At 41.5% G+C, this 16,164-nt stretch overlaps 1 protein-coding gene across 7 annotated transcripts in view; it reads left to right on the top strand.

Annotated features, from left to right (window-relative positions):
- Positions 1 to 16,164, top strand: part of LOC137139888 (IQ motif and SEC7 domain-containing protein 1-like) — a 139,998-nt gene that overhangs the window by 94,903 nt on the left and 28,931 nt on the right. The window lies entirely within an intron of this gene.

A 16,164-nucleotide genomic window follows, 5' to 3' on the forward strand; every position in this document is an offset into this window, starting at 1 on the left:
AGTAAAAAGTGAGCAACGAAACACATCAGTCCTGTCTAGAACCTCTTTGTAATTTAAAGTTACACATTGTTTATTTCTAAGAAATATTTACGAAACTGTGACACAAAGAAATCTGACAGGGTGAATGTGATACATTACTTTGTGTAATGAATAAATGAATAAAGTGCTGATTTCACACTTACTTTATACAGTTTGTAGGAGTGAAAGGGGCATTTAAGTCGTCGCCTGCTTTACAGAAACAGCAGCACTTACAGAAATAATTACCCGAGAGATTTGTGGCGATCACCTCAAATCTATTTCTTTGTGATTCTCACATGAAATGCAACTGACTTCTCAGCTCAGAAATAGACCTGAGAATCATGCGTGTTCACGTTCATGTCTGTCACTTACGTTTTAATGCATGTGAGTGAGTGTGAGTGTGTGTATGTGTGTTCCTAGTTTAATTTAACTAGTGATGTCGGTATCGGTTTTTGCAGGGAAGCTCTGTTGTGTTCATCACAGACTGATGAGACTGAACCTGCTTTCAGGTTAAATATTTCTGTCTTCTGAAGCTCTTTTTGTGCCAAAGAGATGCAGGCAAACCCCGATGAACCAATCAAAATAAAGGAAAACTAACTTTCATGTGTCCTCCAACAAAACCCAACGTGGCTGAAGTTTAGCCTGTTTCCACAGATTTGAATCACCACCCACGTGTCAGATCTGTTCAGCAGACAACTGAACAATACACCTATCAGGGATTCGCTGGTTTCAAATGTGCCACGTAGCCGCACAGATCAGAAATATCAGCTCTTTAATCGGCAGGTTTGGTCCATTGTGCAGACATCATATTCAGTTGGCCGGTTGAATTCTTGTGGACAGCTGGGGGGGAGGAGTCTCAGACGGCTGCAACATGTGGGAACACCTTTGCTTTCAGACACTGTTGGACCACATGATTAATCTCTACCTCTTCATTTGCCACTATTTATCCTCTTTAAATCCTCTGTTTTCCCACCAACCACCTTCCTGCCCTCCACCCTTCTTCCCATCACCAGCTGAATTCCTCTGCACCTCCTTCTTGTTTGTTCTCAGTTCCTTTTATTTTTTCTTCCACATTCTCCTTCCTAGTTTTTCATGTCGTCCTTCTCCTCGTTCCCCATTCGCTGCCACATCATACCTCTTTCCTCCACCTTCATCTCATCCTTCTTTAATCTCTCTTACTACTCTACTTCTCCTCCCCCCTTTTCTTTCTTCCTGTCCTCATGCTAATAATTCACTCTACATCCCTCCCCTTCTCTTTTTTTGTTTATCATCACGCCACACCTCATTTTTCCCTCCTCGTTAAACCTTGCTCTACTTGACTCTGCATTTAAATCTCTAGCCGCTTTCTCCTCCTCTTCTTTTCACCCCTCGTGGCCAACGCCCCTTCATCAGCATAAACTGAAAAATGTTTTGCAGCTCAGCTCCCCGCAGCAGCGTGTGCAGCTTGTGACCCACAGTGACTTTGCTGAACGGATGAGCGGCCGTGCTGCAGGTACCATTTTGGCGACAGTGCAGCCTGCGACAGAAGACTGAGCGTTTATTTATAGAAACACCCAGGATCAGTCGCCAAAGCAGCTGAGACTACATCAACAGCCCAGAGAGACATTTAAAACCATCACAACTAGAGCACAAAGGCGTGATAAGCTGCCATCCTGTAGTATTTATGTATTTATTGTAGCCTCTCTTTTCTCACAGTGTGGTGAACCCAAACACCAATGATTAGACATGTATAAAATATACACACTGGTGACAAATTCAAGGACCAAAAATACACGCTATCAATGAATCCTTTAAAATTTTGATTAATTATATAGTTATGGCTTTGAGAAATATCTTCAGGCTTCTGCATGTCAGGAATAAAGAACATGAACATGAAAATGCTGGTTGCTGGTGAAATGGTCACTTCAACAGTTCTAGTTTAAATTTCCATGTATCGTCCCATTTCCACCTGTCATCTGTAGCTAACATGAATCCCAGGGAGAAATTCGGCAGCTACTCTCAGTAATAAATAAGGTGCTGCAGGAAGTGAAAAATGATCTGCGTTTCAGTCAACTTGCAGCACAAAGCCCCACTCACACCTTGTTGTTACACAAGACACAATGCTGCTGTATCTCATCGGTTTGATTCTTGATCAGCTGTTGAGATTCTGTGTGGAGTTTGCATGTTCTCCGTGTGTTTGTTTGGGTCGGAAGACGTGCTGTAAACTTGGTGACTCTAAATTGAATGTAGTTGTGAATGGTTGTTCCTGTGTGTCTCATGGGTCAGACTCTACATACACTGGTAACAAGTCTCGGTTGTAGCCTGATGTCACCCAATCGCAGCTGGTATTGGCTAATGCTAAATGGCTGCTTACATACCGCTTTTATCTAAGCCACCCATTCACACACACACTAGGATGGTGGGGGCTTCCATGCAAGGACACTTCGACACGTAGCCAGGAGGGAGCGGGAATCGAACCAACAACTGGCTAAGATAATGAATGATTGGTACTACAATAAGCATATAAGGTTTATAAGCAATATTACAAACATTTGGTATATAAAAATATGTGCACCTTGGAAATGACAGTCGCATCCCGGCAAGAAATTATTATATCAGTCCTCCTTAGCACAGGTTATTCCCCGGTGCAGCACCTGTGCAGCTTTGTAGAGCATGTTTACATAAGAACAGGCTGGTAATTGTGTCACGGGTGTCAATGAGTTTATGCTGTTTACAACAACTTCATCAGCCACTGCAGGAAGTAAACTAGAAGGTTAATTATGTTTAGGAACTTTTAGGGTTTCCACCGCCAGAACCTCAAAGCTACTGCCCCCCGAACCCTAAGGCTGAGCTCGGCCTCCCACGAGAAAAACACTCACACCAGAAGCTCGTATTTGCAATCTCATTTTGCAATGTGACCATGGATGAGGGTTTGCTCTGCGGCTCAGCTCCCCGTTCACCTCAACAGTCTGGCCCAACATGCACATTACTGCTGACGCTGCACCAATCTGCCTGTCAAGCTCATGCTCTGTTTTATACTAATGTTATGAGATACTTACACTCCTTCACTCAGGGCAGTAACTCATTGATCGCTCCCATCTTGAAGGAAGCGATCCACCATTTTCCAGCACGGAACTCTGGCCTCAGACAACGAGGTGCTAAATCTCTGCCTGCATTATAGTATCTGGGTTTTTTTTTTTTTACAAAGTCATCTTTTTACTGTACTACTACAACAAACCTGAGGATTTCAGCAGCAGAGGCAGAATCCTGCAAAAAGGTCGTCACTGTGACGCTTTTGGCATAGTTTCTGAAGGTTTCAGGATAATAACTCAACAGGAGGAGCAATATTATGCTGCAAGCTGGACCACAATCTGAAGACAGTCTCTGGGGGGTTAATGATCTATTTCTGTCTAAATTATTTAATTACCTGTTAGTCTGAATTCTTTTTTTTCACATACATACTCCTATTTTCAGGTGCCGTCTCCAAACCCTGAAAAACAGTTTTGTTCTTTAAGTGCTATCAGCTGCTCTCTAGCACTGACTGACAGTTCACCTTCTGAGTGTAGCACTGTGGTTGCCATGGTCACTGAAGAAGTTCAACCTCTGTCTTTACAGATAGCTGTGGTAAATTGAAGTATGTTCTTGTTTTGGCTTTGGCTCCTCTTTGTTTCGTCCGGCAGCTCTGACCTCTCACCTTTATCTTCCTGCCTTGTGATAATAGTGACGTACAAATGAAGCTTACAGGACTTTTCCTCGTTGAACTCAGCAAGCGTTCACTCTGCCGAGCTGCTACTCTGGGTGTGGAGCAGCAGTGTTCATCAGTCTGCGCTCACAATCATGTCTTGTCAGATACTTAATAAAACATGAAGGAGCCTAATAAGGTATCTGTTCGTGTTTGATGGGATGGCACACTATAATAGGTCTGAGGATGTGAATACTTAACTGAATATAAGATGATGAATGTTTAACTGTTGGTGAATTTCTAAAGACCCCCAGACTAAAAAATCCAACTACACAACTGCGCCATCCAGCATTTTCAATTGGTGATAGTTAGAAGCGTCTAAAGATTTGTATGCCTCCATTTTCTCTTCATGCTCGGTTTCTCTGTCAGGTACTGTAGGTGTTAATGTCCGACCACCCCGCAGTAGGAAAATTCTGTCCATCCGTTGAGTGAGTGCCTGGTCATAGCGGCAAATCTGGTCCCTTAATTTTTTCAAGTAACACTCACAACCCTGGGGGGTGAGTGACTGCACATATTTTCTTTGACAATTGTTAAAATAGCGAGGAGACTTTCCAGCCAGTGCCATAAAAAGGGAAAACCTCAAGTAAATGGACAGTTACACGTACAATAACAAAGGCTGTTAGCATGAAGGCTAAACAAAGAGCACAAATGTACAGATATTTCTATATTTGCACAGAAATATGCAAATGTAGAAAGCTCTGTAACACTTTTGTCAAATAATAATAATAAAAATAAACAAGGAACCAAGAATGTTTTTTCTTTCAGCTCAGTTTCAGTGAATCCTCCAGATTTACTGATTTGAATTACCACAGTTCACCAACGACACACTTGCTGATTTAGATATTAGATATTCGATATTACAGTTGACTGTTGATTCGTCCTCGTGCAAACACACACACACACACACTTGCACAGCCATGATTCATCCTGTGTCAGAGGGAGCAGAGGGCAGCAATGCTGGACCAAACACAGCATCCTCCTGAAATAGACTTCCAAGCTGCTTCACTGCACAAATCCTCCTCAGGGCTGCCTTACAGCTTCCCTTAAGATTGATGATGCCGAGTATAATAGTGTTATGATATCGATTTTTTTTTTCTTTTACAACCTCCTAATGAATGAATGGACATAAATGAGATCAATGTCATGTGATAAGACGAAATAAACCTTCTGGATGCCTGAGGGGAAATCAAATCATGGCAGCAGCGAACAGAAGAGAGCTGGTAGAGCATCAAGGACTGGCCCCTAATGTGACCCCAACTCAGTTGATGCCGTAGAGTGTCGGCCAACAGTCTATGAGTGTGTGTGTGATTGTGAGTGTGAACGGGTGAAAAACAAGCAATAGGTAGAAAAGTGCTATATAAGTGCAGAGCATTTACCATTTACTAAATTTATCATTTCAAATTTCTGTTGTACACAACTTTCTTCTTTGGTCACATTGTCTTCAGTCATAGTTTGTTACCCCCCTCACCCCTCCCCCACCCAACATTACTAATGTAACAATTCTACTCCATACCACAAAACCTTTATGACATACTGTACTAACGACGTAAGCTCTGGTCCTTCATAGACCCCAGTAATACTCACCTGCCTTTTTCTAAGCCCCTACTTGTTGCTTCTGTGATGGATTGTTTTAAGTTATCTTTACTAAAAAACAATAATCTAATGGGTTGGTTTACCATGAACTTACCTGTAGCTTGATGAAAACTAGTGAGTAGTGCATATAGTTGATAACCGAATGTTAAATAACCGCATCAGTCAGTGACCATCTGTAAAGTGCATATGCAGGATTTCAGTCACACTGCCAATGTCCTAGTTACTGAATTCTATTCTACTAAACTAAAGGTCTTTGAAGCTTATGTGAACCCGGCATTTATTTACCCTCCGTCTCTCTGGCACATCATGTCATATTTTCTGCTATTAGCCACCTCTGCAAAAATGCTTTGTTGACATATTTTCAGGCCTTAGAGGAAGTCCATCCTATGCATAGTGATGAGAGTCGGCTCAATGAAAAGTAAAGATTATTAAGAGTTTGCTTTTATGTGCACTGTAAATAGAGCAGCAGATCTTCGAGGGCTTTGTTCCTTATTAAACCAACAGCCAGTAATGGTTTATTGGGTGTGTTTGTTTTCAGAGTAGCTCTGAGACAATGAAATGTTAATGCTTTGTTTGCTGATAGGGAAAACGTGGTGGAAAAGATAACAGCTCATAACACGGGAATTAGAATGTGAGTGTGTGACTTTGTTTGAGCCAAGCTTCACATAATGGCTTATTATTGAGAACGATGGTTCATTCTCGACCATGAAGAGCCAACTTAGTGGTTTGTTCTGGAACTTTTGACCTCATCCCACTGTATGAGACTCTTTTGTCAGTGGCATAATTTGTATTTCAGGGGATTTTACCAAATGTTAGTAGATAAGAGAAGTCAAAGGTCATGGTTTTGTCTCCACATCGTCCATTCCAGATTTAAAGTCTCCCCTAGTGGGTTCTTCTTCCTTTTGTGAACTACATGGAACATGAAACTCAGCATTGGAGATTAATCAAGTTGCTAAAAGTCTATTTTTAGCTATGCTGCCAATGTGGGTGAATTTAATATGGGATGGTTGGATATAGTAAAAAAATAGTTAGTGTTTCGACTTCTTTCAGGAACATGATTAAGAACCTTGCAGGTTCAGTTTGGTGGATTGTAAGTTAAACTTGATCTAGCTTGGACATTACAATTGTAGTAACTGGCATTGTCCTGACTTCTAACATAAGTCTGCCTTGTCTCACAAAAATTATGTCCCTACACAACTAAACTGCAAATGCTATTACGTTTTGTAGCAAGCATAAAGAAAGGGAGTTTCAAGGAGGTGGCAGCTGTACAAAGCACAGGACTGTCAAGCCACAGACCTGAGATCAGTTCCTGCGTCCTGTGTCTGGTTCAGTTCAGGCAAGAAAACCACTGACCTTAAGGTTAAAGAAAGATAGTTGAGCCACTCAGGGTTTCCTCTGTGTTTTGTTGATGTTGAGTATTGTTGGATTAGGAGGTATACGTTTAGGCGTACTGATGATGTCATTGGTGACGTCATATGGCTTTGATAGTTGACTTTAAAGTTTGCCTTTGTATTTCCCTTTAATAATTGTTATCCGGTTGTCAAGGAAACAATGCATAGCAATGGTTCAATGTAAATGTTCAATGTGCATCATACAACGCTCTCCGGAGTGAAGTACTTGCTGGATCATCAGATACAAGTAAGATGGCCTCCTCAATAGTGTGTGTGTTGAAACGTGTGTATTAAAACGTTTAAAAGTTTTTTGTGAAAACATTTTAGATTTTCCTTTATTACACCAGCCCCTGATCTTCCTCTGACCCTAACCAGCTGCTTTAACCTAAACACAACCATAAAAAAATTGGTTATCTTGCTGTGAGATCAGATATTTTGGCGGACAAAAATAGGTTTTAATAAGTATCAACGTATGTGCAACATTTACGTTACTTGTCAACATATTCTCGTTGAAATTAGTTTCAGTCCAAACTCTGGCTGATGGCAGATGCTCAGTAGTTAAAGTTTTAATATATTTACTGTATTTTATTTCTGCATTTCAGCCATAAATGTGTTTTTTATGTTAATGCAAATCCTTAAATTCTGCAAAGCGCCTTTTTTCCCAAATTACTTACTTTGAATTGAGGTGAAAATGCTGACTGTGCATAAACTCTACATTTAACCTCAGGCCTCCACTCACTTTCCCCTGTGACACTCTGCTGGTTGTCGAAATAAATCCATAGTCTGAGTCTGACAAAGCAACATGCTCAAAGGCATTCTTTTATTTTCTACCAACTCTACAACTATTTCCATTAAAAAAAAAAAGCTTAATCTGTGTCTTTCTGCGGAGTTAACTTGAGCTCTTGGACTTGGATTCTTCCTGTATAAGCAGACACCCAGGGGAGCAGCAGAGCTGGTCCTTTCAATTCCGAGACATCCAGAGGTAGAAACTGTGATCCAGAGGATTATAGCAGCACACTGGCAGAAATATAGATTTAAAATACAGAAGTAGAAGTATGGAAATATACATTGCATTATTGCTACAGTAAAAGCTTTATATTATTACTTTATATTTTTATTTCTATTTATATTAATATCTTTTACAGAGTAGACTGCTGTCCAACACATACTAACATACATATTACTAGTTTTATTATCACCCACAGTCAGAGGGTTATATGTCAGTGTAAATCCATCCATCACACTAAGGCTGAAGGAGAGAATAGCTCTGAAAATGTGATGTTTTTAACTCTTTGACTGTCCAGCAGCTGTTACTCATACTGCCACAGTGCAGTGACTGGAGCACTGACGGATGGACAAAGGCCACCTGAAGGGCAGAGACCTGGTTTAGAGAGCATTGCAATAAATACATCATTTATCATCAATCATCATTTATCAGATGGACTTTGTGTTGGTCTGCTGGTTAGCAAACAAATGTTACAATGACTTAAGTAGCACATTTCTTTGTCTTCCAGGGTGTTTAGTGGAAGTCTCTCTTCCACCGAGAATAAGACTTAGACTTTCCGATTCGATTTTCCGATTATCTAAAGCTTAAATACTAGTGTATACTTGGTTGGCTAAAGAGCAGACAGACTGGTCAGATGGCTATAATTATTATGATGAAGTTCAGGACTTCTCTGTGCAGCTCAAACTACCTGAGCCAGCTCTGGGTTCAGTTCAATTCAGTTGAACTTTATATAGACCCAATTCACAAGTCATCTCAAGGCACTTTACAGAATAAAGTCAAGACTATAAAGATGTATAGAGAGAACCCAACAATTCCCCCTGGAGCAAGCCATAGGCAACAGTGGAGAGGAAAAACTCCCTTTAACGGGAGAAACCTCCAGCAGAACCAGGCTCAGGGTGGACGACCATCTGGCTCGACCGGTTGGGGTGTGTGGAAAGTGGAGAGAGAAAAGAAAAGAGCAACAAAAGCAACAACAAAACATCGGGCAGATTGGTAGGACCAGTAGCTGCACACTGGAAAACACACAGCTTCAAAGTCGGGGACACCTGCAGAAAGGGACAGAGAAGGACAAAGACAACTATATTAAATACTATTCTAGATTTTATGGGAAGGAAATGGAAAGAAGTTTCTGAAGGAAAAAATATGTTCTCTCGCTGATACCAGTCAGCATTCTTACTGCAACATTTTGGATTAATTATAGACTTGAAGACTGTAAACTTTACTCTCGTATTAACTTGGTGTACCTTCCAGAAAATACACATAATTCAGAACGAACACTAAAACAGCTGCCTTACTGTTTCAAACATCGTTTAGCTTTTTTCTTTTTAAATAATCTATTACCAGTATGAAGCAAGAGCACCTGCACTGACACTTCTCCTCAGAAAGACCACTGGCCGACTGAGGAAAGCAGCGTGAATCTGCAGGAAGTGATGTCACCGACTGGTCAAAGGTCACATCTAGAAAATAAAATGTATAAAATAAGTTGCTCCCTCAAAAATAATATATATAATGCACAGACAAATACATATTAAAATAAAATAACATTGTTACACTAATGCACATGCTACACTAACACAGAGCCCTGTGAAACTCCATGACTAGCTTTTGTGCACATGCTGTAGAAGATTCATCATTAACATGAACAAATTGGAATCTGTCTGATAGATAAGATTTAAACCAACACAGCGCAGCTCCTTTAATCCCAAATCCATGTTCCAGTCTGACTGTTAGAATCAGTATTAAAGGTGAGATCCTGCTCTTTATTGGCTTTTAACACACTCAACATTCACACTCTGATTCTCATCTTTGAGGACTTTTCTCTTGACATATTTTAAGTTTAAAATATTGGGCTTAGAAATAAGCATCTGAATGGGCAAATCTACTGATGCATTTCTCCCTATGGTAAAATGCACTTGTATTATTAGTGCTAAGTTGCAGTGCAGGAACAAAGCTCATTTTTATTACGAGAGTTCATCTGCTGTCATCTTCCGTCCCCCTTTTAAACAAAATCGTTCTGTTCAAGCGATGAACTCACAGAATTAATGTGAACTGAAGTGTAGCTGCCTTCAGCTGATAAAATCAGCTTGCAGAGGGTTTGAAATGAAGAGGGTGATGCGTTGGGACTGAATGAAAAGCTTTTGAGTTTTGTATAAATGTGCAGGTCTGCTGTCCAGAGGGTTTTGCTGCAGCTGCAGCTCAGGTGGAAACGTGAGCAGGATATGATCCAGATTGAATCCAGGATCGAAAAGAGTGGTCGGGGCCAAAATCAGTCAAGACCATTCAAATCATCTCTTTGCCTTCTCTTTGAAAAAAACAGTGCTGTGGTTGTGGTGCTCTGACAATCCACTGATGGAGAGACTGGAACAGGCACAAGAGAATGAAGCCTGGAAGGAGACAATGTGCTTGGTTAATCCGTGTTCTCCTAATCTGGTCTGTAGAGATCCATCAGCCTCTGCAGGGAGAGGGTTTTTGACATAAAGATGAGATCCGGTCATTTCATTTACATATTAAAACTGGTCAGGATCTTCTTGAAAACTAGAAGCTTTTTGGCTACAAAAAAGTGTTTCAGCAGCACTGCAGAGACGAAAGACCAAACGCAGGAAGAAACACACTAAAAGCACATGCGTGCATAAAGAGAGAGTGAGGACATCAGAAAGCATGAAAAAAACACGGGACCATCTGTGGGGGGGGGCAAGGAAGAAGATGAGAGAGAGAGGTGGGGATGACACACATGTAGTCGATGAGAGTAGCAGCTCGTTGCTTTGGGCTTTGGAGCCATTTGGTGCCTGTTTGGATGACGAGCCACAGAAACACACACACACACACACACACACACAGAAACACAAAACATTCACACACACTCTCTCTCTCTGGTGAAACAAAGCCTGGATGAGCTGTGTCTCACTAACACACATTTTTTCAGAGTCCCTGTTGTGTCCTAATGTAGAGCGCTGAGAGCCTACAGGGTGGTGGAAGAGGAAGGTTGCTGGTTCTGATCTCTGGGTCAATCTGGCTTGTGAGTCGTGAGCAGAAAGCCACACCAGTCCCCAGTTACTGAGACGTCCTGGTTCTAGACTTAACTAAGCTAAGCTAATCAGCTGCTTTTCTGGGGAGACGACTGATCTGTACGGAGGCCGTGGAAGGTCACAGTGTGAACTTTTTTGGGGTCGATCTGCATTATCATCCAGTATATATTATGTATGTACAGTAGAGAGGTTACATTTCAGTACTTTACACCAACCTTGTTTGTGCACAGGCCAAAAATTGCATAGGCAAAATAAAATTGCTCCTGTGCTTAACACCCAAATTAAAATCATGTGCTGACCTGAACTAACAGAAGCACAAACATGGTAATGTTAGGTATTTTATTCTGGAAATGGTGGTCTGTAGATGTGTCCTGTGAACCTAAACATACAACTGACCCACAGTCAGGAGTGCGGACAAACACACAAGTACAAGTGTAATGAATTTGTGAGTTCCATATTGATAGATAGAATAGAAATCCCTCTGAAGTCGGATCTCTGACTGGCAAAGTTGAACGAACCTGAACATCAAAATCCAATATGGCGGCTCTGTTCATCAGCAGAGCAAAAGCTGTAGTAATACACTGTCATTAGTTCTGACTAAATTCTATGTGTGGATATGTTGCTACGGAATTTTTATGCACAAAATACTGTGTGGTGCATTGTTATAAACTGGTGTTGCTAACCTGGGTTACTGGTACTGACATGGTAAACTAACTGGTCACCTGGAGCTGTAACTAACTGGTAAACCTCCGACCCTATGGTTGGTAGCCGGCCACTCTACCAACTCATCAACTGCCGCCCCCCCACGTTTTACTGTTTACGCCAATTATTTATTAACACAAAACTGATCTAGCTCTAACTTTAGTATCTTAAAATTATTTAAACCATTAAAATCTTGAGGTTTCTAACCAGGTATGGTTTGTAAGGGCTGCTCAAAAACCTTTGGAGAATAGGACTAAATCAAAAATAAAAGCTCAACTTCAGTGAAGTTTTGAGACACTCTACTGCACTATTTCCATTTTATCTGACTTCTACTGTTACTTCACCACATTTATTTGATTACTTTAGCACATTAATGCAGGTATATGTATGGATTAACCAGCTGAGTCTCAATAGCAGCACTGATAATTTTTTTTCATTCCAAATTTTTATATTTCCTTCGCTTTAAATTTTTTGAATTCCAATACTTCACGTGTACTTTTGTACTTAAAATGCATTTTTGAGCACATACTTAGTGCTGCAACGTAAAAGATTTAAAGTGGCACTTCTATTTGTACAGGTACTTAAGTACTTTTACTTGAGTATTGCTCTCTTGAACTTGTGCCACCTCTGATCCAGTCTGCATAACGTGCTGTGATACATGAGTTTATACTGCATTTAATGCTGACTGCACGCACAGATTGAGTGTGGGCAGTGAATTGGTTTGGTGTTGTTGGCTAAGCTTTGCACTCAAGTGATTGTATTGATTACAAATTTGATTGATTACTATTGTTTTCTAAAGGATCAGCATGACATAAAGTTTGTCATTTGCCAAAAAAACTCTGCAGATGTCTGTGCATATTTTCCTCACGGTATGAACAGAAGCACAGGTCCATCTGTCGGCAAGCTGAAAACATCAACGTGCCTTAAACACGACATACTTTTTTACTGTAACTAACGTTAATATTGGTAGGATGGAGCAGTCGCAGTACAATCAGCGAAGCCACATTCATGGCAGGTGGAGTCGACCACTGCAGAAGCTGCAGTTAAAGCATCAACAGCCTCACCCTGCAGAGCCGGGCAGAGCAGCTGCACTCACAGCCAGTGGCAGCTGTCAGAGTTGGGCTAGGAATGAGCAAGAAATGCATCATGTAACATGTCACATCATGTATCCTCCGTGGAGTGTGTGCAGGGTACAGTCGTGCAGAACTTATTCCCCCCTCTTATAATTCCACGTTTTATGGGTAAAAACAAACAAAGAAAAACAGCTGATTGTAGCCGCAAATACGACCTCAGATGAACAACATTAATACTAATCAATACTAAGTACCTGCTGTCAGCTTCCATGGGATTTAAGAGGATCATCAGCCCTTTATTAACTGATCATCAGCAGGTGTGCAGACGTCTATAAAAGCCGGGAACATTCAAGTGTGTGTTAACACAATACCAAGAGGGAAAGACATAAGCAACTGCTTTCCAAACAATTTGGAGTTCAACATTCTACAGTAAGAAAGATTATTAAAGTGGAAAACCTTCAAGACAGTTGTCAGTCTTCTCAGGATTGGATGTCCCAGCATGGTCACCCCAAGGTCAGAATGAGAAATGCTCAAATTCAAAAAAGCCCAAGAGCTCCATGTCAGAGCCTACAAGCCTCACTGAGCATGTTAAATGTTAAAGTTCATGACAGCACAGTTAGAAGAAGACTGAACAAGTAAGGTTTGTTTTGAAGGGTTTCCAGGAGAAAGACTCTTCTCTCTAAAAAGAACATGAAAGAATAACTGAGGTTCACAAAACTGCATCTGAACAAACCACAAGATTTCTGGAACAACGTCCTTTACCAAAGTGGATTTGTTTAGCCTTAATGCACAGAGCCGTGTTTAATGGAAACCAGACACAACATTTCAGTGGAAACACCTCATACCCACTGTCAAACATAGATGTTACGGGCTGATGATTTGGGCTTCGGGTAGGTGGTGTCCTGAGGTGTGTGTGTAATTACTGAACTCAACAGTTAATCACAGAACATTATTAACTACAGACTGACACACTGACCTCCTGTGTGAGTGAGCTGCACGTGTGTGTGTGTGCGTGTGCGTGCGTGTTCCCATATGGCTTGATGTGCTGTGGTTTATAAAGCAGTGTTACAAACCAGCACTGTGTTAGTGTTATAGCTGGAGGCTACGGAGGCCCGGGGGGGGGACACGAACAGTGCAGAACGAGCAGCCAAATAAAATGTTCTTCAGAAGCAAAATGCACCATTACTTAAGTCATAATTTACTTTAAGTGGAAAAATACCAGTGTAAATTTAAACCTCTCATTCCTGCAGGTGCCACAAACTGCGTTCATTACAACTACAACAAAAACTGTTGGACACAGCAAATACTGATGATTTAGAGTTATACTTACAGCCAAAGTTTGACTGGAGGGTTAAGACATTAAAGTTTAAAGACTTGATTTAATGTTGATTTGAGTTGAAGGGGAAAAGCTCAAAAGTTCACAAATAACTTGTGTAACACTGTAGGAACAGTTTTTCATTAATTAGTTCATTAGGTTCTGGTCCGGCCCAGATGTCTTTGCTCATTCTCACAGTGACGTTTTACACCAGTACAAAAGCTCAGTGACCAGCCACTTTTAGAAAACAGAAAAAAAGATGTTTCATTTAGCTGCCAATAAGACAGAAATGCAGCAGGAAAAACACTCAACAATTACTAAGTATCTGAAACACTTTTTACAGGGTGGTCTTAGTCTGGTCGTTTGGATTAACACCTTTCAGACCAGCATACATCAAGTAAACCGCTCACAGGTTTGATGTACAGTGTGTAGTATTTAGACTTTTCCCATCGAACAAGGCTTAAAAAACAAATCCACTCGAGATTTGTGTACATGTACATTAATGAATCCACTTTTCATTTAATTCTGTGTCTGTCTGAAGCAGGACGAATTGTTGTTGAGTCAGTGAAACAGTCGGTCAGTGAATCATCCGGTCTTCGTCTTCCTCCTCCTCCGTGTGCTGGTGTCAGACTACGAGACCGGCCTCGTCTCACTGGGAGTCACTCCTGGTTCTGTCATGCTGCTGTGCCCTCACTTCCTGTTTGTCATGGCTCCCGTTGACATCCAGCGTGGAGTCATTGCCTGTCAGGTTCACAGGGTCACTCAGTGCAGCACACGTGCTCACGGCCAAGCAGGGGACAGTTTGAAAACACACTGACAGAACAGATGTGATAAGAAGACAAACAATGACCAAAGAAAAACCAAAAAAAAACCACACAATCACACAGATACAAAAGCCCCAAACACAACAACCACAAAAGAACATAAAATAAACACAAAGACACTGAAAGTGAGCACAAATACTGTGAATCCAAAAGAACCACAGAGGTTTAAGGAAACTGAAAGTAATGTGTTCTGATCCCACAGCATCAGGTAATGACGTTTCCCAAGGCGTCAAGTCGTGACACTTTTCAGATGACATTGTGATTTGTAGTGAGAGCAGAGAGCAGGTGGAGGAAAATCTAGAGAGGTGGAGGTCTGCTCTGGAAAACAGAGGAATGAAGCTTAGCCGCAGTAAGACAGAATACATGTGTGTGAATGAGAGGGACCCAGGTGGAACAGTGAGGTTACAGGGAGCAGAGGTGAAGAAGGTGCAGGACTTTAAGTACTTAGGGTCAATGGTTCAGAGCAACGGAGAGTGTGGAAAAGAGGTGAAGAGGCGAGTGCAGGCAGGTTGGAACAGGGTGGAGAAAAGCAAGAATGAAAGGAAAGATGTTAAAGACGGTGGTGAGACCAGCGATGTTGTTCGGCTTAGAGACAGTGGCACTGAAGAAAAGACAGGAGGCAGAGCTGGAGGTAGCAGAGCTTAAGATGTTGAGGTTCTCTTTGGGAGTGACGAGGATGGACAGGATCAGGAATGAGGACATCAGAGGGACAGATCATGTTAGATGTTTCAAAGTCAGAGAGGCCAGATTGAGGTGGTTTGGACATGTTCAGAGGAGAAACTGTGAATATATTGGTAGAAGGATGCTGAGGTTGGAGCTGCCAGGCAGGAGGTCTAGAGGAAGAGCAAAGAGGAGATTTATGGATGTAGTGAGGGAGGACATGAAGTTAGTTGGTGTGAGTGAAGAGGAGGCAGAGGATAGAGTTAGATGGAGGCACATGATTCGCTGTGGAGACTCCTGAAAGGGAACAGCCCAAACTAAAAGAAGATTTTCACTTGATTCATGCTCACACATTTCCACTGTTCTGCTGTGTCTCAGTGCATCAACTGACAGGGGAAGCTGCAGAATAAACTGACTAAAACGAAACGTTGGGCAGCTGGAACGAGGCTTCGTGCCTTCAAAATGTGGAGGTGTGCCCCAGAATTGACTCCTCGCAACCTGGTAGTCAATTGTGACAGCCGTTTCCTGTGGGCAGAGGATGGATGAAGTGATGGTGTTTTTGTTCTGTGTTTATTGGGCCAGTCGGTGTGTGTTTGTATAGTGTGTGCGGGGGCGAACTGTAACCCACATAAACTAATTTCTAATGTGTTTCCTTGTGTTTGTGTGCATGCGTGTGCATATTGTTCAGCAGTAGCCAGAGTAACACAACAGTTTATTCCTAATCAGCTGGTTTGTGTATGTCTTGCAGTGTGTGTGTTTGTAGCTACCGGTGTGTTGTTAGTAACTGCCCCGGGCTGTGAATGCAGAATGACAAATAGAAACAGTGTGTGTGTTT

The sequence above is a fragment of the Channa argus genome, chromosome 13 (assembly GCF_033026475.1).
Source record: "Channa argus isolate prfri chromosome 13, Channa argus male v1.0, whole genome shotgun sequence".
Classification (NCBI taxonomy): Eukaryota; Metazoa; Chordata; class Actinopteri; order Anabantiformes; family Channidae; genus Channa; species Channa argus.